Raw genomic sequence first — 27,924 nt, forward strand, 5'->3', positions numbered from 1 at the left:
CATCAGTCCCCTACAACTTAGAACTACGTAAACCTAACTAACCTACGGACATCACACACATCTATGCTCGAGGCAGAATTCGAACCTGCGACCGTAGCGGTCGTCTTTTACTAACGCACTGACAACCTATTCAATGGAGATTTTCTCACTACTCTTAAATTATGAGACGGTATGAATAACAGTCAAAGATACAACATTTAAAGCTTCAACTTGCAGTTTATTTTCATACGAGCAACCTCCATCTCCCCCACATAATGTATCTTATCTTCGGATAAAGCTAATGATTGTACTGGAAACAAGGTTATTAAGATCCATTGTGTAATCCCTCGTTACGGTCTTAAAAAAACACGCAGAGGGAGTTGGAAAGTTTAATGCCTGAACGATTTTCATTTCTAACACTCTCTTTACATTATGATGCATCGTAACTTTGCTTGTGAGTCAAATACTCTGGGATTCAAAATTTAAAAAATTCGTAACTAGTTTTATATTGCCAACACACTATATTCTTTAATTTTCACGCAGCTCACTTTGGTTATGTATCTGGGAATATTCAAACATTAAGAAATCAGACTTTTGTAACAGTACAATTACGTAAGGTACGTCCTGATTCTTCGTTCAGAGTACATTTCTGGACCACGAATCGTTTTATTACCCTGCTACATTGCAACACCTTGGATACGTTTCGCTTTCGAACACTGAGTAGTTGTAAAGCAGGTCAAACTGGATGACGACACCACGAAGAAATCAAACATAACGAGTCCGACGACACAAACAAGGAAGTTGTACACAAGTCTTTTAAAAGAGTGTGTCACTGCAGCAGGCAGAGAAGTATTACCAATCGATATCTTCCTAGTCCAATTTGTAACCGTTTCCATTTTCGTATGAACAGAATGTTTCTGCTGCATGTTCCAGGCTCGAGGAATTTATCTTTTGCCAAATATAATAAATTCTACGTTTTATGACTTGTTTTCTTACTTACACGACTACTTGTTCGGTGATACCACACAGCATCCTTTCATTTAAATATTCTTCTGTCTATGTGAGAAGAATTTTATGGCGCACTAGACGTAAAATTAAGAGTAAGCTCACGATAGTGGGAGGCACAAACCAGCTGCGCAGCTGATTTTACAGAGCTTGTTTGGTTTCTTGTGCTCTCGGCGCACTTTTCTAGGTTCCTCGGTGGTTTTAAGGAATAGATGGTGACAGGTTGCAAAACTCACTCGGGCCCGGATGAATGCTTCCAAATACTCGTCGCTATTACCACCTATTTTCTTCGAATCAGGACGCTTTTATATTAAAAAAAACTGTTCTCTGTCTATCCGTCGATATTTTGCATAACAAGCGTCGGCGTACATTAAAGATTCAACGCACAAATTCATCTGAGTATTGCTACACAGTGTAACAAGCATAATGTTCGCCCTCAAACAAAAGCTCTCAGATGAATTTCTAAGAATAATAAGCTGCTTAGGCATGTTTTGACATACTATCTAGTAAGTTATAGGCACATGACCTTCATTGGAGTAATGGATTTACTGCGAATGCAACATTGAAGCGCAAGATAACAATGATTTCTTAATATACCATAAATGACAAAATCATGGGTTGCAGAGAATCCTACAACTATAGAAACGTTGCTCTGGGAGAGGAACACTAATGAACTAGATTAAAATAAGCATGTCGCTCAATCTGCCTTGAAATATGGAACATTGTCTGATATTAGGCACGGTTATTCTAGAATGTACCCTGACAGGGTATTGTTAGATGTGTTCTTCCGTACATGACGTGTACTCTAGTTTCCGAATATTTTGATTACGCTGGCGGCGATTAAACAGAAGTTGTTGATACAACACTTCCATAACCCTGGACGACAGTAGTCTCGGAACTCTGAAAGTTACAACACGCGGTTGTCATACAGTAAATCATTGACAAAGTTTTTCTTTTTTTTACCAGTCAAAAGAGGAGTACGAGAAAAGCCGCACCAAGCAAACAAAAGCTCACAGAATAGACATACGAAGCAAGGAGTTATATGACGCAGCGGTTAAGATACTGGACTGGCATTCGAAAGCAGTAACTCCTCATCGGCCCATCTAGATTTTTATTTTCCGTGCTTTTAGAAAATTATTCACGGCCGGTTTCCAATCATGTCCTTGGGCTGTCGCAGATAATTTTCCGTCTGAGGATTTCTTCTAATTGTTTCGACATCAACACTGTGCCTCGCCTTACATATCGGTAATCCCAGTATTCGAGAAAGCCGCCTGGAGCGTTGGGATACTGAAAAAACATGTATGCGGAGTGAATGCCATGAAATGCGATTCTGTTAGAACGTGCGTAAGTGGCACAGCAGAACTACATGCAGGGTGTTAGGATACCGTAAACCACACAGTGGTTAGACATGTTTGGAAACCGGCCGTGGGTAATTTACTAAAAGCACGGAAAATAAAAATTTAGGTGGTCAGATGAGGATTTAATACTGCTTTCGAATGCCAGTCCAGTATCTTCCATATTATAAAATCATTCTTGTGCAGCAAACGGCGGCGGATCAAAGCGAATCGTGTTGGCATTTCCCAGAATGCCGAGAGGAAAACGGTCGATGAAATTAAAGGAAGGACGGTTAGGGATAACGTCTACCAACAACAGGGTCACTGGAGACTGAGCACACTTTCAGACTGGGGAGGGATGGGGAACGAAATCGGCTGGGTCCTTTTCAAAGGAAGCATACCGCCATTTTCCCAGATCAAATTACGAAACGACGGAGAATCTAAATCTGAGTGGTCTGACAGGGATTTAAACTATAGGGGTTCTCAAACGCTCAGAATTTAATGCGGTAAGTGCGAGTATTGCGCAATACCATATTCTTATTTACGCCCGGGACGCGTCAGTTACAGTTCTGCATTCGTAGCGAACATGTCGACGCTCGATGATGTACAGATCTCGTGTACTGCGATTGCAATTGCTACGTGCTGCAAGAAGAAAAGCAAAAGGGAGCGGCGATGGGCGAAAAAGTGGCTTGGAAGGCGTTCTACTCATGGCCATACTAACACGCTAAGAGAACTTGCAGTAGAGTCATATTACCATCGAAATATAAGGATGAACGAGGAAGCTTTCACTGACTTGCTGAAAACTTGTTACACCTTACGTATACAGAAAAGATCTGTTCATATACTCGTCGGAATTCGCTTTCCACTATTCTGGAAACGATCTATACAGCTAAATAGTATAAGATACACTGCTGTAGAGGATCGGTAGATAGTACTGTTACGATCACTGCAGTAAATAATTCACTCTACTGAAAGAAACAAATAAGCAGTTGCAGTGTTATTACGCTGCACTTGAACGTTTTTGTCGAATGTTTCTTCAGCTAATTCGCAAATTACCTAACAAATACTAAATTTGTAATGAAGCGTCTCTCCTGAATGCACTTCATCACTTGACTCCTTGTATCTGTCTATCCTGGTGTATTCATATTCATATGGCGTCGGTGTATCAGTTGTCTGGATGTCTGCAAATCAGCAAGTCTCTGCAGGAACTGCTGTGTATTGCACAGTATCACCCTTACACGATACAATATGCTGCGCAATATAGTGAGAGGCTGTGAATACTTTTAAAGCTCTGTAGTCCCCTTCTATATTTAGCGCAAACCACGAGTTCCGCTCTCTGACGGCCAAGGTAATTGAACAATAAGTACAGAGCATGAAGAGCTCCTTAAAGATTTCTCGAAAGCATGTCCACTTCCTGAATCTCATGACGGCGATCCGAGACGCTGTCTGGACGAAGTAACGCGGAAAGCTGTCCCGACAGATCTTTTTGCTACACAACATCGCAGCTGATTTTGTACAGGACGTAGTCACGAATATTGCTTCTTTGGGCTTTCAAATTTTGCTTCACCCCCGTATTCTACTAACATGGCACCCACTGACTTCTTCCTCTTTCTTCGGATGACGAAACCACTGCGTAGCAGGCATTCCTAGAGAACGGTGACGACGTTATTATCCAGCTAAAAGAAAAAAAACTTTGGCTACTCCTGATATCGAGCATTTAACATGTGATGCAATACGTGTTTTCGCGGTACTCACAAACAACTACGGCAGTACTTTGCTCTTGGTGGCGTGCAGTCGAGACTACACCTCTACTCTTGAAGGGGAAGAAAACCGGTAACTGAGGAGAGCGTGCAGTCGTCCCATTGAGAAACGGGCGTGCTCAGCGTCCGTTGCCGAAGGCGACAAGTCTCGGAGAAGAGAGCCGAAAAAACCTACACGACGCGGAAGACTCCCGGCGCAGACCGCAGGCACGGGCTGCAGTGGAATGGCCCCGGCCCCACAAAAACCCCACTACCGCTCCGGCCACTCACTGATTACGCATCGCGCGGTCAACGCCTGCTGCAGCACACTCGGCCATCCGCATGACCGAACATCTCTCTTCACTGCTAGATGAGCATCTGTGTACTGCATTATTTTGTCAGAGAAAAAAAATCTTTTCTCCGTCTATCCCCGAGTCGAGTGGGACACGGAACTTACATATCATTATCACTACATTGGAGTAATTTTGGTTCAGGTTAATTATAACGCAATGCCTTTTATCTGTAATTACTGATGCTCACCAAGAAGGCGAGATGACCTGTAGAGAGGTTCTTCGTTTGAAGGACGCCGCCAAGAGCGTAGGGATGCATTCGTGGCAGTTAGAACCAGCCAGGTAATGGCAACCTAAAAGATTTGGAGACTTCCCTCAGAACGTGCTTCTAAGACTGATATACGAGGCGTATTCCAAAACAAAGGTCTGTTTGTGATTAAAAAAAAAATAAATAAGCTTACGAGAAAAAGTTTTTGTTGACAGTAATATTTTACTGCATATATACTTTACTTTTCCACATAACCGCCGTTCGCATCTATATACTTTCTGTACCGTTGCACCAGCTTCTATAACCTCTCTGCCACCTGGGAATTCAACCAGTTGGTAACGACAGTCTTGAGTTCATCGTCGTTTTGAAATAGTTTTCCAAGCAGCCACGTTTTTAAATGCAAGAAAAGTAAAAAGTCGTTCGGTGGGGAATCGGTACTGTACGGAGGGTAATCAGAAAGTTCCCAACGAATATATTTAATCTTCTCCATGATTTTGACAGCGGTGCGAGAGCGCGCGTTGTCGTGAAGGAGGATTATGCCAGACGACAGTTTCCCGCGGCGTCGATTTTGGATCGCACGTCTCGTCTGGTTAGCATTTCACAGTACACATCAGCTGTAATTGTTCACCCACTCTATATGAAAACAATCAAAAGGACGCCCTTTTCGTCCCAAGAAACGGTAGCCATCGTTTTTGGATTCGAGAACGGAGTTTGTTTAGAAGATATGATTTGGGTGAAGTTGATTGGCGCCATTGCATTGACTGCTGTTTCGACTCAGCGTTGGTGTACAATATCCCCGTCTGTCGCCCGTAACAATGTGGGCAAAGAAATTTTCTCCGTCTTCTCCATAGCACTGCAACTGTCGTGCACTAGGCATCCTTTGTTCTTTGTGCTGATCAGTGAGCATTTTTGGAAATCACCTTGCACAACAGTTTGTTATATCCATGCTGATCATGGACAATTCTGCAAATTGAGGTTCGAGCAACACTTGGGAATTCGTTAGCCACACCACTAATCGTCAATCGCTGATCACTTCGAAGTTTTTGGTTCACTTGATCAACGCTATCCATCGATCCGAATAATGGACCTGCCACTCGGCTTTTCGTCGTGAACATTTGTGCGGCCATTTTGAAATTCTCGGTACCATTTTCGAACTTGTGTGTCACTCATAGGTTCAGGTCCATACACTAAGCGTAACTCACGATGGATTTCAGCAGCTAAAGATCCTTCTACCGGCACTTCACACTGCGCACTTCACAACTGGCGAAATCTACGATTCTCTCGGCCATTGCGATCTGCTCTCACTGACTGGCAAACGGCTACTCAATCAAACCAACACCCCAGTTGATTCCCGAGGGTCGGTAGACAGCGCTGCTTGCGTGCACCTTCATTCAGGCCTACCATCAGTTAAATATTGGCCATCGGATCTTAGTTCTGGATTACGCCTCACAGATTTTTCTAGGAACGGCTATTTAGAGAGGCAAAAGAAGATACAATGTACCCCGACAGTTTGCTGTTTTCTAGCTGGGACCGAATCTAGAAGCAGGACCCAGGAGGATCACTCAACCTCACTTTCGTGTCGGTGTCCTGGAGCAGCCAACACGTAGCATCTACGCAGTCAGTGTCCACCACAGAGGACCACGTACTAGGCGTCATGTTGGCCAAAGTCTGGCCGGCTCTAACGTATCACGCAGAAATAGGAGTAGTGAGAGCCTTTAAAAATCTGAAATAAGGTTTACTATACGCGAGACGTAAATAATCTTTGTGGTTCAGGCGATGAGAAGACGACCGCCGGTTGCCGCCTGCCTAAGGCTACAAGATGGGAAGGCCTACAGGTAACACGCCATCCTATTCCAGCGTTTTTCACTCTAGCGATCTTCTCGATCCTTGATTTTATTTTGCAACCCTTATTTTTAAGTGATGTTTCATCAAATGTGAAACCTGGTACTGAATACTAGCCCAATCTTTCCTAAAGATTTCAGTGCTTAATATACGTTTTCCTTTTTGTTTTTAAATTTTAAACGCAGAATACAATTAAACCAATTAGTCAAAGTTGGGCTCCTCCCACTGTCATTTGTGGCATGGCCGTTCCTTTTCATCTACATCCTCATGATAGGCTTTAATTAATCGATGCCCAAAGAGATTGCTTAATTGACGCCTGCAAGTAGAGCCGAGTCAGATTCCTCCAAGACCGCAGGGTACGGCATTATTTTCTCTGGATTCCAGTTGTTAGTTGAAGTTACGGGGGTGGGGGAGGAGGGGCTACCGCCACAATCGGAAACCTACCTACTTTAACCGCGAATAGTGGGAAATGGTAGGCAGACTCGTCTTTAACGTCCCGTGACAACGAGATCATTAGAGACAGAGTTCAAGTTCGGCATAGGGAAGCAAGGGGAAGGAATTCAACCTCATCCTTTCGAAGGAACCATCCCAGCATTTGGTTGGAACGATGTAGGGAAAACCTACGTCAGAATGGCCAACGGCCTTGCCGCAGTGGTAATACCGGTTCCCGTCAGATCACCGAAGTTAAGCGCCGTCGGGCTGGGCTAGCATTTGGATGGGTGACCATCCAGTCTGCCGAGCGCTGTTGGCAAGCATGGTGCACTCAGCCCTGGTGAGGCAAACTGGGGAGCTACTTGATTGGGAAGTAGCGGCTCCGGCCTCGGAAACTGATATACGGCCGGGAGAGCGGTGTGCTGACCACAAGCCCCTCCATATCCGCGTCCTGTGACGCATGATCTGAGGATGACACGGTGGCCAGTCGGTACCATTGGGCTTTATGGCCTGTTCGGGAGGAGTTGAGTCAGAATGGCTGGACGGGGATTTGAACCGTCGTCCTCTCGAATACGAGCAAAGTTTGCTAATCACTCCGGTCGTATTCTATTAACTGAACAGTCTGAGTATATACGACATATGCACTAAATCTTTCAAATTAGAACAATGCTCCCGACGTATTTTGAGTGCAAATACCTATGAAACGCAGAGGAAAGGTAAACAGAAGGAAGATCAGGGTTTAACGTCCCACACAGTCGAGGACATTAGTAAAAGGGCAGATGCTCTGATTGGGCAAAGGACTGGGAACGAACCAGCCATGTCTTCGTGAAAGGAAGCATCCCAGTATTTCCCTTAAGATATTTAGTAACTCTACGGAAAATCTTCAACTAGATGGTCGGACTGGGTGTTTCTCCAATTGGGAGCCCTGCGTCATATCACTGCGTCATCTACTTCGTTAGAAAAAAGAAGGTAGGAAAATATCTTAACTAGCACGTGCGTGAATTAGGATTGGTGATATTTTTAAAAATATCGGGATCCGCTATATTAGTATTTTAAAAAACCCATCATTACAGGCCTCAATATATCGTGGAAAAGTATCTGTATAACGACGAAGAAAATATCGGCGTACCGGCCTATAAAAATATCAGCTGCACACTGTAAATATATTGCGGTTTTCGAGCTATAAATTTAAGTACTGATGTATTATTATATATTCTGTACATCAACGAGTTAGCAGCACGCTTATCCCCCTTAGAGCAAGAACTGAAAGGATAACGATACTCGTTCACACTTGGCGTCTTGGCGGTAACCACTTTGCTAACGATGGTAACTGCATGTCAGTGGCACAATAAAAGGGGTCCAATGGGTCCGTCGTTCGGTTTCGTCACATATCAGCTTTGTCCGGATTACTTCATGTCGACTTCCCTGTCTTTTTTTTTTTTTTTTTTTTTTGCAAAGGCCAGCGACCTAGCAGTTGGAGTGTCAAAATTGCGTGGTGATGTTAAACGTTGCAGTTTCTGTAGGTAGCGCCGAGCGCCAATTACATCAGCATTTCCCCTCACACGTATCACCCCACGGAGCGAGATGGCGCAGTGGTTAGCACACTGGACCCGCATTCGGGAGAACGACTGTTCACCCCCGTCCGGTACTCCTGATGAAGGTTTTCCGTGATTTCCCTAAATCGCTTCAGACGAACGCCGGGATGGTTCCTCTGAAGAGGTACGGCAGACTTACTTCCTCGTCCTTAGCTAATCCGATTGGACCAACGACCTCGCTGTTTGGTCCCCTCCTCCAAATCAACCAACCAACCATCTCCGCCCGCGGAAAAGACCAATATTGTCATTTAGATTTTTGTTCATCATTTTAAGCAACTGTTCTGGAAGAAGAACATGAGCTGCATTAATGTCTTTTTTGACGCAACGGGTGTTCTATTTCTTCACATGGGAAATCTTGTTATTCCATTCACACCGCCATACCACAATGCAATATGACTACTACTTTTTGCCACCTAAACTTGCTTCACACAGTCAAAGAGAAAGACTGGACGCGACGAAAGCTCAAACAGCAGTAAGACCACTTCCTCACACAATGAAAGTAAAATTATGTTCTACCAAACTTTTAAAAGAGTAACTGCAAATATTTTCCGAAAATTGTGAGAAAAATTTAATATCAAATAAAAATACCGGCACTTGATCTTGCAATTAGGATGTCGATATATCGATAAGTCGACGGGACAAACAATACTGACAGACATCGACTCTTAATGGAAATTAAGGGAATTTATCTACATCCCTGACATGTATCCAAGAAGCGAAGGCGCGAGAGCCAATGATGTAATGAAACACTGATCTGTATTTTGCCGACTAGCTAAGCGAACGATCCGAACAACCCTTGTGAACTATCTGCTTTATTCCGTCCTCCTCCAGCCACACAGATACAACGCAATCTTACAATGCACTCAGCTCCCGGTTGTAAACTTTCAGTGTTCGAGGTACACTACTGGTCATTGAAATTGCTACACCAAGAAATGCAGATGATAAGCGGATATTCATTATACTAAAACTGACATATGATTACATTTTCACGCATTTTGGGTGCATAGATCTTGAGACATCAGTACCCAGAACAACAACCTCTGGCCGTAATAACGGCCTTGATACGCCTGGGCATTGAGTCAAACAGAGCTTGGATGGCGTGCACAGGTACAGCAGCCCATGCAGCTTCAACACGGTACCACAGTTCATCAAGAGTAGTGACTGGCGTATTGTGACGAGCCAGTTGCTCGGACACCATTGACCAGACGTTTTCAATTGGTGAGAGATCTCGAGAATGTGCCAGTCAGGGCAACAGTCGAACATTTTCTGTATCCAGAAAGGCCCGTACAGGACCTGCAACATGCGGTCGTGCATTATCCTGCTGAAATGTAGGGTTTCGCAGGGATCGAATGAAGGGTAGAGCCACGGGTCGCAACACATCTGAAATGCAACGTCCACTGTTCAAAGTGCCGTCAATGCGAACAAGAGGTGACCGAGACGTGTAAGCAATGGCACCCCATACCATCACACCGGGTGATTACGCCAGTATGGCGATGACGAATACACGCTTCCAATGTGCGTTCACCGCGATGTCGTCAAACACGGATGCGACCATCATGATGTAGTAAACAGAACCTGGAAACGGTAAACCGCAATCGCGATAGGCTAAAATCCGACTTTTATCAAAGTCGGAAACGTGATGGTACGCATTTCTCCTCCTCACACGAGGCATCACAACAACGTTTCACCAGGCAACGCCGGTCAACTGCTGTTTGTGTATGAGAAATCGGTTGGAAACTTTCTTCATGTCAGCACTTTGTATGTGCCGCCACCGGCGCCAACCTTGTGTGAATGCTCTGAAAAGCTAACCATTTGCATATCACAGCATCTTCTTCCTGTCGGTTAAATTTCGCGTCCGTAGCACGTCATCTTCGTGGTGTAGCAATTTTAATGGCCAGTAGTGTAGTTCTCGACTCTTAAGTTCTGAATTCTGTCCATAATTTGTTAAGTGCATTTAATTCTGTGTCCCCTCATGTACTTCTCACTTAGGTGTTTTACTCTGCGGATGACCAGAAACTGACGGCTGCACACCTCTCAGCATTTGCTGTCATATCGTTTTGGGATCTCCTAAGGGATTGCTATAGGACCGGTACTGTTTACAATATTAATGGTCTAGAGTATAACATTGGTGGCTTCGTAAGGCTATTCGATGACGCTTCGCTTTTTATACATGAAGGTTGCAACTCCAGATGGCTAGCGAAGTACAGGAATACCTGCACGTAAACATTTGCACGTTTGCGCACAAATAAGGGAACGAATTTACTAATTGGCGACAAGTCACAGGAAACAGTAATTACAGTAAAATACCAAGGAGTAACTGTGCGGAACGACAAAGTGGATTGATCATATAAAACAAACAGTATGAAACGCAGATGCCAGACAGAGTCACAGCAACAATCTTGAGGAACACAATCTTTAGGAAATGTGGCTCATCCACGCAAGTAGTGGCTTACACACCGCTCTTTCCACCGATTCTTGGTTATTGCTTATTGCTCATCAATCTGGGACCCTTAAGAGGCTGGATTATTATAAGAGAGATACAGGAGGTGGTTAGTGTTTAATGTCCTGACGACAACGAGGTCATTAGAGACGGAGCAGAAGCCGGGATTAGTGAAGGATGGGGAAGGAAATGGGCCATGCTCTTTCACAGGAACCATCTTGGCATTTGACTGCAGCGATTTCGGGAAATCACGGAAAACCTAAATCAGGATGGCCGAACACTGGTTTGAACCGTCGTCGTCCCGAATGCGAGTCCAGTGTGCTAACCACTGCGCCACCTCGCTCGGTAAGAGAGATACAATCAAAGAGCGATACGTTTCATCATGGGATCGTTCAGTGCGACAATGATACAGAAATGCTCAACAAATTTCACTTGCAGACGCTACATGAGCGGGATTTTGCATTAAGGAGGCCTGCTATTGAAATTCAGAGGTTATGTTCCAAGAAGAGTTGGGCAACATATTAGTTGCTCCCGTGTAAGTCTCGCGAAATGGCTGCGCCGATGAAATCAGAGAACCGTAAGCTCTGTAGCTCAGTGGTTAACTGGATGACCAGAGTAGAAATAGTTAGTGTATTTTTTTTACTAGCTTAAAATGTTCCTTGGAGAGCCTATTTTAAAGATAAGTGTGCCTTAAATGTTAAAATCGCGATTTGGGGTATGGCGCACCTGAGCGTTGTAATGCAACCCATGTAATACTGTAATAGTTCCTGACGGAATAGAGGTCCTGTTAGTCTAGTAAAGTATAGTATCACAGAGTGCATTAGTGTCAACTAAAATACTATTTACAACAACATTTCTTTCATAACATGATTCCTTTATGGTAAATAGCCTGAAAGCATGTGTTCGTCTCGCGTCCGCTTAACTAGTCATTTCGCTTGCTTCTTATACGAAGTAAACCCAGAGTGCTTGAAAATGACGGACAAATATACTCTTGCAGTTAGAAAAGTTTCGAAAAGTAATCCCAATCGTGCAAAAAACGCTTCGGTTGTTAAGAGGAAGCCAATTAACCGATATAATTCACCAAGATGAGTGTGTTTCGACTGTACGGTGCTGTTATTGTCAATGAAAGGTTTGTTCACCTTCAATATTTTTTAAAAAAGTTGACACATTAAACGCATGGTTTTTCAAAACAACGTTTTTCAACTTGGTCGGAGTTACGACTCATGAAACATGTATTCAGTTGCATTATACCTTTATGTAATTTGTGAGTCGGCGTTTTTTCTATTGTAGTACATAGGATTTATGCGTCATATTTTAATTTCTATTTTTGGTGCACATTTTTATGACCGTTTTTATCGAAAACGTTGACTTTTATTTCAGAGTGCCGCCATTTTGTTAAAAATCATTTTTTAAACATCCTTAATACACTGTTGTTGTTGTTGTGGTCTTCAGTCCTGAGACTGGTTTGATGCAGTTCTCCATGCTACTCTATCCTGTGCAAGCTTCATCATCTCCCAGTACGTACTGCAGCCTATATCCTTCTGAATCTGCTTAGTGTATTCATCTCTTGGTCTCCCACTACGATTTTTACCCTCCACGCTGCCCTCCAATACTAAATTGGTGATCCCTTGATGCCTCAGAACATATCCAACCAACCGATCCCTTCTTCTAGTCAAGTTGTGCCACAAATTTCTCTTCTCTCCAATTCTATTCAATACCTCCTCATTAGTTATGTGATCTACCCATCTAATCTTAAGCATTCTTCTGTAGCACCACATTTCGAAAGCTTCTATTCTATTCTTGTCTAAACTATTTATCGTCCACGTTTCACTTCCATACATGGCTACACTCCATACAGACACTTTCAGAAACGACTTCCTGACACTTAAATCTATACTCGATGTTAACACATTTCTCTACTTCTGAAACGCTTTCCTTGCCATTGCCAGTCTACATTTTATATCCTCTCTACTTCGACCATCATCAGTTATTTTGCTCCCCAAATAGCAAAACTCCTTTACTACTTTAAGAGTCTCATTTCCTTATCCAATTCCCTCAGTATCACCCGACTTAATTCGACTACATTCCATTATCCTCGTTTTACTTTTGTTGATGTTCATCTTATATCCTTCTTTCAAGACACTATCCATTCCGTTCAACTGCTCTTCCAAGTCGTTTGCTGTCTCTGACAGAATTACAATGTCATCGGCGAACCTCAAAGTTTTTATTTCTTCTCCATGGATTTTAATACCTACTCCGAATTTTTCTTTTGTTTCCTTTACTGCTTGCTCAATGTACAGATTGAATAACATCGGGGATAGGCTACAGCCCTGTCTCACTCCCTTCCCAACCACTGCTTCCCTTTCATACCCCTCGATTCTTGTAACTGCCATCTCGTTTCTGTACAATTTGTAAATAGCCTTTCGGTCCCTGTATTTAACCCCTGCCACCTTCAGAATTTGAAAGAGAGTATTCCAGTCAACATTGGCAAAAGCTTTCTCTAACAAGGAGACGGCACGACCGTGGGGTCGGGGATTTGTCCGCAACTTTGTGTGGTGAAAGAGGACCCCTAACACCTCACTTGGTTAAAATATTAGGACGCACTACTCGGAAAATCCCGAGAAAAATCGATCCAAAGTTTCTTAGGTGCCTTATGAGCATAAAATGTTAGTCCACTGTTGTGCTGCCGTCTGGCCTACATGGTTAGCTCTCGGACCCTTACGCTACAGGTCTCAGGTTCGATTCCTCCTCCGGCACTTTTTTTTCCTTCTGTTGCGTGCAAAATTGCAGCGCATTGTTATAGGAGAATCGTGAAATTAATTCCCGGGAAGATTGTATAAAAATTCATTCTATAATTCACCATCAATTATCGTCACCAATATTCCGAGACATGATTTAATAAGCCTGGTTTGCCTCAAAACTGTCAGAAACTCGAAACATTTTCGTAAACGTTAATGGGGCATGTTTTTGTACAGATTTATTGCAAACGCCCTGTGATTGTAAAAATTCGCCTTTATATGTTGCGAAAGATGTCGCAAAAATTATTGCTTTCTTTGTTTTTACGATGATTACCACTGCGGTTCTTGTTTATAATTATTATATGTATAAAAATTGAATGTTTGCCAATCGACTTTGTAATTATGATTAAACAGGCAATGTTTCTCCTCAGATGCTTTACAATGAAAAATGGAAAACCCACCGCCATGAATTGTGTTGTTGGACAAAAAGAAAATAATTTTTATTCAATAATGTAACTAATCTGTTAAAGATAATGTAGGTTTGGGAAACTTTCTGAATAATTGGTGGAATAACCAAAGAAAATGAAACAGAAGAAAAAAAAAGTGCCAGAGGAGGAGTCGAACACGAGACCCCTGGCGTAAGAATCCGAGCCCTAAACACCGAGGCCAGACTGCGGCTCGGCAGTTTACTAACATTTTATACTTATAAGGTACCTATGAAACTTTGGATCGATTTTTCCCGGGATTTTCCGGGTAGTGCGTCCTAATATTTTAACCACGTGAGGTGTTAGGGGTCCTCTTTCGCCACACAAAATTGCGGACAAATCCCCGACCCCACGGTCGTGTCGTCTCCTTGTAAGTCTACAAATGCTAGAAACGTAGGTTTGCCTTTCCTTAATCTAGCTTCTTAGATAAGTCGTAGGGTCAGTATTGCCTCACGTGTTCCAATACTTCTACGGAATCCAAACTGATCTTCCCCGAGGTCGGCTTCTACCGGGTTTTCCATTCGTCTGTAAAGAATTCCCGTTAGCATTTTGCATCCGTGACTTATTAAACTGATTGTTCGGCATTTTTCACATCTATCAGCACCTGCTTTCTTTGGGATTGGAATTATTATATTCTTCTTGAAGTCTGAGGGAATATCGCCTATCTCATATATCTTGCTCACCAGATGGTAGAGTTTTGTCAGGACTGGCTCTCCCAAGCCCTAATGCACTAGTTGGACTATATCATCAGTTTCAAAGCAGTTTTTGAAATTTTGTCCTAGGCTGAAAATGGTGGCGATCAGAGCTCCCACCATCCGTCCTCTCACTCTGCGAAGGCGTTTGGTTGATGATGTGCAGTGTCCTCTGGCTGCAAGTATTTTACTTAAGCAATACATAACACTGTCTTAAGGATGTACAATGAAGGTCGAAAGACTGTTTTGTAATCTGTTTGTTATTTTATTGATAAAATCATGAATATCGATTCCAAAATCGAGCGTCACCTTCGTCTACCCCGGTATGTGCGAAACAGGAATCCAGAAGCCTCGGATTCGATGCCAGGTTTATGATGGAATTTCTACCTGTCACTTTTCACTTCTTTTATCTCTGGCGATGTTTGCTGATACGAAAAACGCCAAGCGCAGCATATTACCTAGAACCAATATTTTTTTTCAGTGACAGTTTTTCAGTTGATGACAGCTGTGCTTTTAGTTAACAGCAACAAACTCTCACAACGTACTGCCTCTCGGCTTTCATTTCGGTATCTTCGGCCGCCGCGCTTCGGAAGACAGCTTAAGGAGTACAGATGTGGACTTTTATCTTTGCTCGTTGGATCACTAAGGAGTACAAATACTGGAGAGGATAAGGCACGGAGCTAGGGCGGATTGCGGATTCCGGGCACTGCTGCAGGTGGGCGGAGTGCCGGACGTGTGCAGGTAACGTACGTACAGTGCTACGAGTGGCGGCGGGTGAAACGCGGCGCCGGTGGGACGGAGAGCACTTTCGCGCTCCCCTAATTGACTTCCCCCGTGACCCCGGCGGACCGCCGCATCACGACCGGCCCTGGAGCCCGGCCCGCATCACAGGCCGGCGCGGCGCCGCGCGACGCGATGTGGGTCGCGGCGCGCGGGCTTTCCCTCTACCTCTCTCTCACTTTCTGCGCATCTCGGTGCGCGCACACCAGGAAGGAAATGTCCCATTACCTCGAGTGCCCGGGAAGATCTGCTCGCACCTCTCGACGGCCACCAACGCCAGTAAGAAACAGCTGCACTCCGTTTCAACTTGTACTTCCATACTCCGCAAGCCACCTCACAATGTGTGGCGGAGGGTACTTTGCGTCACTTCCCTCCTTTCCTGTTCCAATCGTGCCCGGAGCGTGGGAACAACGATTGTTGCCTCTGTGAGATCTTTCGTGAGATATACACAGGTTGAAGCAGTACATTGGCTGAATCTTCTAAGAAAGTACGGAAAACTCCAAAGTTTAACAGTAATCCACACTGTGATGCAGACGCCTGTCTTCCAATTTCTGGATGAGCACCTCCGTGACCCTTTCGCGCTTGCTAAATAAACGGTAACAAAACGTGGTGCTTTTCTTTCGATCTTCTCTATTTCCTCTTTTAATCCTATATGCTACAGATCGCTGACTGACCGTCGACCGAGGATTTTATACGCTGCCTCCTTTGTGGGTGGTGTATACATTGGAGCTGCTTCCTTCTGCTGTAATTTTGAAGGAAGCTTTATAACCAAAGCTACGATTTGAAGATTCTAAACCCCACCGACCTAAAAAAGCGTGGAAAACCGTACTCGGGCTAGCTGGTGTACCACAGTTTGTACCTACCTCGGACTACCCAGACCAGCATCAACACGGCGAGCAGATTCTATGCGGCTTTTCGCTCGTCTCCCAGCTTCTCAACGTAGCGAGCTGCGGGGTTAACCTATACCCGCAGGGCATTTGCTGACAAATACATATTTCCAGACGATAATTCAAAAATGGTTCAAATGGCTCTGAGCACTATGGGACTCAACTGCTGTGGTTATCAGTCCCCTATAACTTAGAACTACTTAAACCTAACTAACCTAAGGACATCACACACATCCATGCCCGAGGCAGGATTCGAACCTGCGACCGTAGCAGTCGCACGGTTCCGGACTACGCGCCTAGAACCGCGAGACCACCGCGGCCGGCTCCAGATGATAATTCACAGCTTTTTATTTGATAGAATAGAACTCTGATGCAAACTACACATTCGAATTCATCCCGTTAGATGTACAGAACCGCTTACCGGTTGCAGCATCCTAATACAACGCGACCTTGCATCGTCTATGTAAATGACCTAATGGATAATGTCCGAAATTCATGGGGCTGCTTGCAAGTGAGACAAAAAAAAAAAATAAATATGTAGCGAAATGCAGGAAGATATGTACCGGATTAGTGTTTAGTACAAAGTTTGGCGGTCGGCCACTGTAGCCGACCGGTTCTAGGCGCTTCAGTCCGGAACCGCGCTGCTGCTGTTGCTACGGTCGCAGGTTCGAATCCTGTCTCGGGCATGTATGTGTGTTATGTCGTTAAGTTAGTTAGGTTTAAGTAGTTCTAAGTTCTAGGGGACTGATGACCATATATGTTAAGTCCCATAGTGCTCAGAGCCATTTGAACCATTTGAACAGAGATTGGCAGTTGACCCTCAATACAAACATTATCAGGTGTCCATTGTAGAGCCACAGCCTTGATTTTTTTGTTGACTAATTAATATTCCGTAGGGACTCCTGTTTTAGGCCGCTAATAGCCGTGGTTCACCCGATTAAAACTAATACTACATAATAATAATTTTGTATCAATAAGTATCTTCTCAAAACGATAGCCACAAGTGTACAAGGATGGCACAAATTCGATTAGAGTCACCGATAAATGGATCGTCATTCATCTGAACACTACATGTATGTACCGTGGAATAGCGAACTACAGAGATCGTGACCCAGAAACGAACGACAAAACAAAATAATGAATTACAAAGCACTGCACACTATCGCTACTAGAAGGAAAATGGCTCTAAGCTCTATGGAACTTAACATCTGAGGTCATCAGTCACCTAGAGTTAGAACTACTTAAACCTAACTAACTTAAGGACATCACACACATCCATGCCCGAGGCAGGATTCGAACCTGCGACTGTAGCAGCAGCGCGGTTCCGGACTCAACCGCCTAGAACCGCTCGGCCACACCGACCGGCTACTAGAAGGGAAGAGGAACAATAACAGTACCTGTATTTACAGTTGTGGGTACGAAGGAACGAAGGGGTGACTTTAACGTCCTGTCTACTCACAAAAAACAGTAGCAGAGATGGAAACCGGCTAACTACCAAAACTATCCTTCGGCTGATCGACGATTGAACACTAGCCCTTTCCATTTCTAGTCCGGTACCCACTGAATGCTAAAAACATAACGACACGAAAAACAGAGAAAGAAAGCAAGAGTCAGAACGAAAGAGAGTAAAAGAGATAAGTATAAAGAAACAAAGGAATGGGAAAACAAAGCAAGACTACTCTTTGTTTATTATTTCTTCGCGAATAACTCATCAGTCGTCAATTTAGCACTCATTCTTGATTTATGAGTATTCTGATACACTTTTAAGCCTGGAAGGAAATCGAACGTGACCTATTAGCTAGCAGGCTATACAGATATCGAAGATGGCGCAGCATAACAGTAAGATGTCTGCGTTACAAGAGTGGTTGTAAAGCTGGACACAGGAAGGACGCCGTAATGTTTACGTCAGACCAAAACATGAGGTCATTCCCTTGTGTATGACGCGCAGCCGATGTCACTGTAGGCGGCGAAAGTGTCGGCGGCAGGGTGGCGGCAAGCGTGTCACAGCGCTTTTTTCCTGCACCGGCCTGACAGCGTGACGCAACGGACGGGACCCTCGCGACTGGTTCCTCCTGACCTGCAGACACCAGGTGGCCGTACGATGACCCGAGCTTCCACAGTGTCACAGACGCGACTACCTGCATCACTTATGATACAACGTTCCAGGGGCAGAAAGCCACGGGTGCATTAGGACTCCAACGCGCTTAAGTCGAGTGTCTTGTAGGTTCAAATGGTTCTGTGCACTATGGGACTTGTAACATCTGAGGTCATCAGTCCCCTATACTTAGAACTACTTACACCTAACTAACTTGAGGACATCACACACATCCATGCTCGAGGCAGGATACGAACCTGCGACCGTAGGCCGGCCGGAGTGGCCGTGCGGTTCTAGGCGCTTCAGTCTGGAAGCGCGTGACCGTACGGTAGCAAAATGGTTCAAATGGCTCTGAGCACTATGGGACTCAACTGCTGAGGTCATTAGTCCCCTAGAACTTAGAACTACTTAAACCTAACTAACCTAAGGACATCACAAACATCCATGCCCGAGGCAGGATTCGAACCTGCGACCGTAGCGGTCTCGCGGTTCCAGACTGCAGCGCCTTTAACCGCACGGCCACTTCGGCCGGCGTACGGTAGCAGTTTCGAATCCTGCCTCGGGCATGGATGTGTGTGATGGCCTTAGGTTAGCTAGGTTTAAGTAGTTCTAAGTTCTAGGTGACTGATGACCACAGATGTTAAGTCCCATAGTGCTTAGGGCCATTTGAAGCATTTGCGACCATAGCAGCAGCGCGGTTCCGGACTGAAGTGTCTAGAACCGCTCGGCCACAGCGACCGGCCGGTCTTGTAGGTAATGATGGCTGCACTGTGCCATGTCGTTCTCCAACATCCGTACGTATTCCGGCTTAGTATTTTCTGCTGACAAGAAATACATACGAATAAAGTCAAAGAAACCCTTGGCGTACAGCGCCTCGGGTAGGTAGAAAATGCGTCCTTCCACTGTTACACACCCTTTTACAGAACTTTAACCCCACGACGAAAGAAAAACAAAAATACAAACGGCGAACTGTCGTAAACCGCTGCAGATATTCTAACAACTTAAAGGAATGCAGCCGCGTGACATCTTACACAACCGCTTATATTACGACAGATGAACATCCCGCCATTTCAAAGCACAAATGCAAGGAAATCTAAACAAATGCTACGACAATCATAATATGGCGGGCGCGCGCGTGTTAATTATCAGTGGGTGAGAAAGATTCCAAACAGGATTTCAGCAAAATTGCAACCTGTCATTACAGATCACAAATTCTCGCTGATAACTTCAGGATCGGCTGTTTATGCAAATTTTTAAAAACATATCTTCCCCAAAGCGCAAATTCACCTTCGGTAAATTAATCCTCTTTCTTGTCCTCCTATCAGCTGCCTGTCATCTGACATGCATCCGTAACCTGTGTGACCACGTTAAATGACACCTACCGTTTTGCACATTTTTGCGGATGTAAATTCCCTACACTACACACACGTCTTTTACTCAGTGTCCACTTTTTTAATCGGTTAACAAAGCGACCTCACACTGAACCCCTCTAGTGCCGTCCAGCATACAGTCATATCTGTCTCAATTGCTGATTTTCGGAGTCACACTCAAATATCGATATACTTTCTTTGACTGACTGGAACCACAGTGTACCTAAACGCAGCAATAATGTTTGTAGAGCACATACTTACGGTTCAAATGATTCAAATGGCTCTAAGCACTATGGGACTTAACTTCTAAGGTCATCAGTCCCCTAGAACTTAGAACTACTTAAACCTAACTAATCTAAGGACATAAAACACATCCATGCCCGAGGCAGGATTCGAACCAGCGACAGTAGCGGTCGCGCGGTTGCAGGCTGAAGCGCCTAGAACGGCTCGGCGACCACGGCCGGCCATACTTACGGAAAAAAAAACGATAGTTCAGACATTCTACTCAGACGAAATCAATGGTGAATGGAGATTATTAAACTACGACGATGCGCCGTCAGCGACGTGGGGAGTCAGAAATTGGTATCATTAACAGAAGAAAAATTATGTTGTCGAATTAACAGTGAAAATATCGTAAAAGATTTAGGCACTGAATCGTGAGATTTTAAATCGTCCGGTGCGCTAAAAAGCCCTTCTTGTACCTAAGTAGTTAAGAACTTCGTGCGAAATTCTCTAGACGAGAATTATATAAGTTCCAACCGGCAACAAAGAGTCTGATTAAGTCTCGGAATACGTTAAGAGGGCAACGGCAGGCAGCTCTTGTCATTACAGAGCCGACAGTTTTTGACAACGCAGTCACGTCCGCATCGCTCCAGTTGATTTTCCTTTAACGAGCAATCAGTCCTTTCATTACAGACAATGAACAACATTGAGAGACAGCGTGAGACAAGGACCGTAGAGTGTACGCCCGTACCGTGCACTTCTCCATGCTGACACTGAAATAGCGATAGTCTGCAGTACCTCCTTATCAAAATACTTTCCCCAACAAATTAAATCCTGTCGTCGAACCAGTTTTGTAGGCTTCACGCCGAAGCGCGATCTGTAAGTTTAAATCACGCAATGGCGAGAACCATTTTAAGTATCAAGTCCTCATCTCTTCGTCATTATGGTCTACACGAGGAATGAACAAGTAGCTTGCTTTTCTTTTCTTAACTAGAGGCATTGGGTGGCAGATGGTGGAGACGGTACGGAAGGAGTAAGGCTCCAGTAGAACTGCCAACTAAAGTTAGAACATTCCATACACACAAAGTTTAAATTTCTTTGTGTGCAAATATTGAAATATATCACTACATGATACATGTAAATTTGTCTACAAATATCTTAAAAATGGCGACCAAACCATGTTGCACGTGTAAGTAGCGTTTGACTGCAAATGTTGGTTGTTACTGACGCAAATATACTGAAGTCTTCCGGGCTCTTCCGTTCTGACACAGAGACACAGGCGTCAAGAAAGCGAGCGCGAACGGTACGTATACAAACCATCTCGTCAGGCGTACGCTACAGGTCCTGTATTAGAGTTCTGTATCGAAGATAACGCTGAAATGAATCTGATTACGGCAACTGATCCGAACTAGTAATTAGTCAAGATTGCGCAATATAACCGGGATCTTAAGTGTTTCCTCCTATAAAGTACTAAGCCCACAGGTTGGGTGAACAACCTTCGTGTGAAAAAGCCTAAAGGTGTGTAATGATTTCTAGGTCAGACCAGGTTACGGAGCCTCTTCCCTGCAAGTTGTTGGATTCGAGTCTCGGTCTGGCACAAGAATGACTCGTCACATGTATCTTTCTCAGCTGTGCAGTAGAATCCCATCCTAACTGTTCCACACCTTGTAAGACTTGATTTAAAGTTTCCTAGCAATCACGATGACCCCCCCTCCTCCCCCTCCCCCCCGAATTGACTAAACAAAAACAGCGGAGAATATAAATGTTCTTTTCCCTTCCACCAAATTGGCGAAGATATCCGAAACTAAAGGAACTCAGGAACAGATCATAGGAGGGACTTTTAAGGATATCTAAACATGAATTAGAAAGAATATTTTTCCATGTTTATTAGAAACTTATTTACCAGTAGCGTTTGTGGAAGAACGTGTCAATCACCAGAATTACGTACTGCACTACCGTTCCGTCTCTGCTCATGAACGCCAGGAACAAGGTGGTTCGGTTTACGTTAAACGTAAGGATCGTTACTGTTATGCAAAGATAACTGACTGTGGAAGTTTTAGTTATCAGAGGTTCAGAGAGACGGACAGCAGAGAGATTTGTTACCGCCAGTGAATGAATGCGGCAGAGGGCATTATTAAATTATTATTCTTTTATGGCTATTTCTTGTTATGCTGAGAACTGCCAATGTTGGTAATAATTTACTGAAGTTATATAGTTGATGTTCTATTAATTTGTTACGCCTGTGAACGTGTAATAACCGTAGAAAGAAGGAAAGCCAAGAACCTTCGCAGAAGTCTTTAGGTTGCATCTCAGTCTTGCAGGAATTAATTCCACGATTGTAACCCTGCTTATTGGACGCTGATATTTGGAAAATAGATGCCGTACTGGCAGCAAAGCAACTACAAAGAAACAATGCATTTCCATGTTACTATCATGCAACGTTGTCTTTGATCCCTTAAATGACTAACACGCGATGCCAATGTTTATAAGCAAATTCGACCATTTGATGTAAGACTCTACAACTGTGAATTACCTTCAGACAGAAATTGTGGTAAGTCTGATGGCCAGTTCCAGAAGACGTCCAGGTCTATCATGTGAGATTTGTTCATTCCGTGATGCGAATCCTTCAGAAGCAATTAATGATTTCTAGCTGTACAATGAGAACTACGGTACCGCTGAGCTCGGCGAACAGGTATAGCACTAGAGTTTGTGGTATTTCCACTGTCTTAATCTGTTTAATCTTTGTAATGATTTTATGTTCAGTAAGGGAGATAGTCATAGGATGTACTACCAAAGAGATTTATCCCCCAGAAAAGTGGGGCAAGAGCTACGATTACTACAGAAATATAAAGGTGTAGTGTGTAATCCATCAGTTTACACTTATTTACTGTTGTAACGACGTTCATGGCTTTCTCTCGGTCTGCAAATCAGTAGTTTTGCAGTTAATTCATTTCTGTCAGATTAATGTCGTGTCCCTTGCCCCAAGACTCTCTCACGCCTGCCACTATTTGCTGTACTAGAAGGGTCGTGTTATCAACCTCGATCAGGCAACGGTGTGTTTAGTGTCACCGCAATGTATTCATATAATGAGTAACAAATATAAAAAACTTGAAAATCAGAAGGCTGCTTCATAGCGAAACTTGGAACTGCAACAACTTTCTCAAACATTGTTGTCAGATTAACAGGGATAGAGACAATACAGGCCAAGTCTTTTGCGCGAATTGCCATTCATTGCAATGCTGCTTTGCAGCTACCTCACAATCCTTGTTGAGGAAGTACGGGTAAATCTTCCACAGAAAAGTGAGCAGAATGCTTCATTGTGGTACTTCTGTCGAACCGATCCATCTCACTTAAATGGCAAACTGGTCACCCTTGTTGACTTTAAAGGAAAAGTACCTTAAAAGAAGGGGTGGGTGGGGAGGGGAGCAGCAATGTCATTACTTGTCCCGAAGACAGATTTTAATTACATTTCGGACGGAAGTCCTCCGTTTCCTTACGTCCAGCTGCGATCCAAAGAAGACTGTGTTCCTAATACAGCCATGCGACCTTTCTAATATTCGTCTTTTGTGGACAAAATAAGGTCATCAAGACCGGGCTGCCGTAGAAGGGTAAAAAATGTGCGGTCAACACGATATGCTTCCGCCAACCGAAACTGGAGTCCACGGCGCCTTAGAGGCTTTTCAATGTCAATACTATATCCACTTATAAGCGCCATCCGAAGGGCAACAGGTAGCTGGCGGCTGTCATGTTTTCTATTATAGGCAACGGGCCCAGAGCAAGATTCCAGCACGAGGTAGCAAGGCCACATCAGCATTTTATAAGGTACGAAGGCAGCTATGGTCATAATAGACTGCACTTAACCGACGTGTCTAAAATCCGTGAGGGAGCGAGGTGGGGAAGTACGAGGTGCGTTCAAGTTCTAAGGCCTCCGATTTTTTTTCTAATTAACTACTCACCCGAAATCGATGAAACTGGCGTTACTTCTCGACGTAATCGCCCTGCAGACGTACACATTTTTCACAACGCTGACGCCATGAATCCATGGCAGCGGCTTCTTTAGGAGTCTGTTTTGACCACTGGAAAATCGCTGAGGCAATAGCAGCACGGCTGGTGAATGTGCGGCCACGTACAGTGTCTTTCATTGTTGGAAAAAGCCAAATGTCACTAGGAGCCAGGTCAGGTGAGTAGGGAGCATGAGGAATCACTTCAAAGTTGTTATCACGAAGAAACTGTTGCGTAACGTTAGCTCGATGTGCGGGTGCGTTGTCTTGGTGAAACAGCACACACGCAGCCCTTCCCGGACGTTTTTGTTGCAGTGCAGGAAGGAATTTGTTCTTCAAAACATTTTCGTAGGATGCACCTGTTACCGTAGTGCCCTTTGAAATGCAATGGGTAAGGATTACGCCCTCGCTGTCCCAGAACATGGACACCATCATTTTTTCAGCACTGGCAGTTAGCCGAAAGCTTTTTGGTGGCGGTGAATCTGTGTGCTTCCATTGAGCTGACTGGCGCTTTGTTTCTGGATTGAAAAATGGCATCCACGTCTCATCCATTGTCACTACTGACGAAAAGAAAGTCCCATTCATGCTTTCGTTGCGCGTCAACATTGCTTGGCAACATGCCACACGGGCAGCCATGTGGTCGTCCGTCAGCATTCGTGGCACCCACCTGGATGACACTTTTCGCATATTCAGGTCGTCATGCAGGATTGTGTGCACAGAACCCACAGAAATGCCAACTCTGGAGGCGATCTGTTCAACAGTCATTCGGCGATCCCCCAAAACAATTCTCTCCACTTTCTCGATCATGTCGTCAGACCGGCTTGTGTGAGCCCGAGGTTGTTTCGGTTTGTTGTCACACGATGTTCTGCCTTCATTAAACTGTAGCACCCGCACCCACGAACGCACTTTCGACACATCCATAACTCCATCACCACATGTCTCCTTCAACTGTCGATGAATTTCAATTGGTTTCACACAACGCAAATTCAGAAAATGAATGATTGCACGCTGTTCAAGTAAGGAAAACGTCGCCATTTTAAGTATTTAAAACAGTTCTCATTCTCGCCGCTGGCGGTAAAATTCCATCTGCCGTACGGTGCTGCCATCTCTGGGACGTATTGACAATGAATGCGGCCTCATTTTAAAACAATGCCTATGTTTCTCTCTCTTTCCAGTCTGGAGAAAAAAAATCGGAGGCCTTACAACTTGAATGCACCTCGTAACAAACGGAGGACGGCAATTGAAATACCTGTCTGGACATCATGATCACAGTTTTCGTGGTTTCCCCCAAATCACTTACGTCAAAAGTCAGCGTGGTTCCATTGAAAAACGTCAAGGCCGATTTCCTTTTCCACCCGCAATCCGAGCTTATATTTCATCTATAACGATCTCAACGTCTACGGGACGTGGAAGTCTTTCTTTTGCCTAAAATTTTTATTACCACATCTTAAAAAAAGTAAAGGGAAGCTACTATGTTAGAAAAACTGTGTTTCTAATGCAAAAACTTTAAGACGACAAATAACAACATCCAAATATTTGGCGGACCGAAGAGTTATACAGTCTCGACGCTTAGTCCCAAAGACTGGTATTCTAAAATTTTTGCAGTGTCTATGACGGCAACAAAACCCCTATTTCAAACTATATACCTAATTTCAACTAAGAACATTTTTATTTTAATTTCAGATGACTGTGTACGGAAAAGTGAAACTGGTGGGATTATTAAACAATGTATAGGCCTATTCTGTATGAGGATATAATAAGAAATATTTCTTGGTGTGGTTGAAATCTGGAACATAAAATACGTAGTGGAAACATTGCTCTCCGTTTAAATATAGTTTGGCACCCTTATTTGTGACTTACAACCTATGGACTGGAAGTAAAGTGGATCATCAATTCGCATCCACGCAACTTTTAGTGGAGTACGCCCAAGGCATATTTCCTACCTTAAAAATTCCTCTCGTCTTTTAGGAGAGTTTATTTAATGAACAAGAAGAACACAACAATCTCAAAAAAGAAACAGTAATATTAGGATGGTTCGAGACCTGGAGGATGCAGAATGTTTTCGACTCAGACCTACCGTAGCCCAATTAACTCCTCTTAGCACAGAATGTTACCGCGTGCTAACCAACAAATGAGGCGGATGTGCATAGCTGTGGGCTAGCAGTCCCTCTGGAGATCCGAAGCTAAGTTATTGGCCTGACAAGCCTCTTACACATATTGTGATCTTAAGTTGGCAATGCATCACATTACGTACTGATAACCAATATAAGATCTTAAGGGTATCTTCATCTATATAATGTATTACATTATACTAGACAACTTTTCAACGGAACCACTTAACGTCGGCTACGTCAAACAAACGTGTGTTAGGGTTGCAAATGTTCTCAACACACACAAACGATTTAGGATTTAGTGTTGCTTGACCTTACCACATTTCTCGATGACGATAATGCTGTCCACAAGACAACATCGTCGCAACATGTTTGTAACGAAAAGCACAACAATTTTACAGTAATTCTACTTCATATATTGTCATTTAGCAGGATGATGACCGTCACAAAGAGAAAGACTCCGACAGTATTCAATTACATGATTAGTTGTGAACTTCTGGAGCTTGCAACATTATACAAATATTTAAGCGTAATACAAAGAAGTGACAAGAAATGTGTCGAAAATATAAACCCAACAGTAGAGAAAGTGAATGGAAGGTTTACAATTGCTGGAAGTGTTCTTGGAAAACTCAGTACATCCGTAAAGGAAACTACATATTGCTAGAGCGACCTAACCTGAAGTATTGCTCCAGAGCCAGTACTCCTTAAGAATGGCAACACGCATTTAACGCATTCAGAGATGGACCGCTATGACATTGAATTGGATTTATACGAAACTAAACACCTCTGGTTAAATTTAGGAGCGGATTTTGATGAAAACTGAAATAATTAGTTGGCCAACAAGACCCATTTTTTACTAAATGGTGTTTGAAACAAACTCATATCTACTGCCAGTAAAATAACGACGTTCCAGGTGATTTTTGTTTTATGGACATTAAGCCGTAGTAAAGGCATATTTTTCTGTCTTTTTTATCTGTTGGAAGCGCTAGCTAGAACTGGCGGAAATTCTCTCTCTCTCTCTCTCTCTCAAATAGGTATCTTTTTATTAGTGGGCGCCAGTCATTTAATGAAATTCTTGCTCATCATTGTACCATCTAATGCATTTTTTGCTGTTGGCCTTTTTGCAATGAAGCGCGACTGAATATTTTGTTATTAAGTTGAGAGAAATGATAGAGTGTACGATTTCGTTGTTACCAAGAAAAGAAATCTAATTACAACTACTCGGGGAAGTTGCGTACGTTATTTCACGCGATTTGCCTTTTCCCTTACTCACCACTGAGAATGAAATATTTTCACTAATGAATCAAATATTTTTCTGGAAGTATTTTCGGAATTTTGATGTAGCTGAAAGCTGTATCGATGGAGACTCGAATGGTGGTTACTTGCACAATGGATATGAAAAGTACTTGCTGGAGTGAGCGGACACTGTGGAAGCAAAACTAGAAATTTGTGGTAAGTTCTATGGGACCAAGCTACTGAGGTCATCGGTCCCTAAGCTTACACACAACTTAATCTAATTTAAACTAACTTACGCTAAGGACAACACATACACCCATGCCCGAGGGAGGACTCGAACCTCCGACGGGAGCAGCCGCGCGAACCGTGACAAGGAGCCTCAG

At 43.7% G+C, this 27,924-nt stretch overlaps 1 protein-coding gene and 1 pseudogene across 3 annotated transcripts in view; one reads left to right on the forward strand and one right to left on the reverse strand.

Moving 5' to 3' along the window:
• LOC126202929 (mitogen-activated protein kinase-binding protein 1) overlaps nucleotides 1-27,924 on the reverse strand; it is a 939,171-nt gene that overhangs the window by 247,109 nt on the left and 664,138 nt on the right. The gene's annotated exons all lie outside the window — the stretch shown is intronic.
• Nucleotides 7,091-7,208, forward strand: LOC126204518 (5S ribosomal RNA; annotated as a pseudogene).

Source organism: Schistocerca nitens, chromosome 9, assembly GCF_023898315.1.
Source record: "Schistocerca nitens isolate TAMUIC-IGC-003100 chromosome 9, iqSchNite1.1, whole genome shotgun sequence".
NCBI classification, from domain to species: Eukaryota; Metazoa; Arthropoda; class Insecta; order Orthoptera; family Acrididae; genus Schistocerca; species Schistocerca nitens.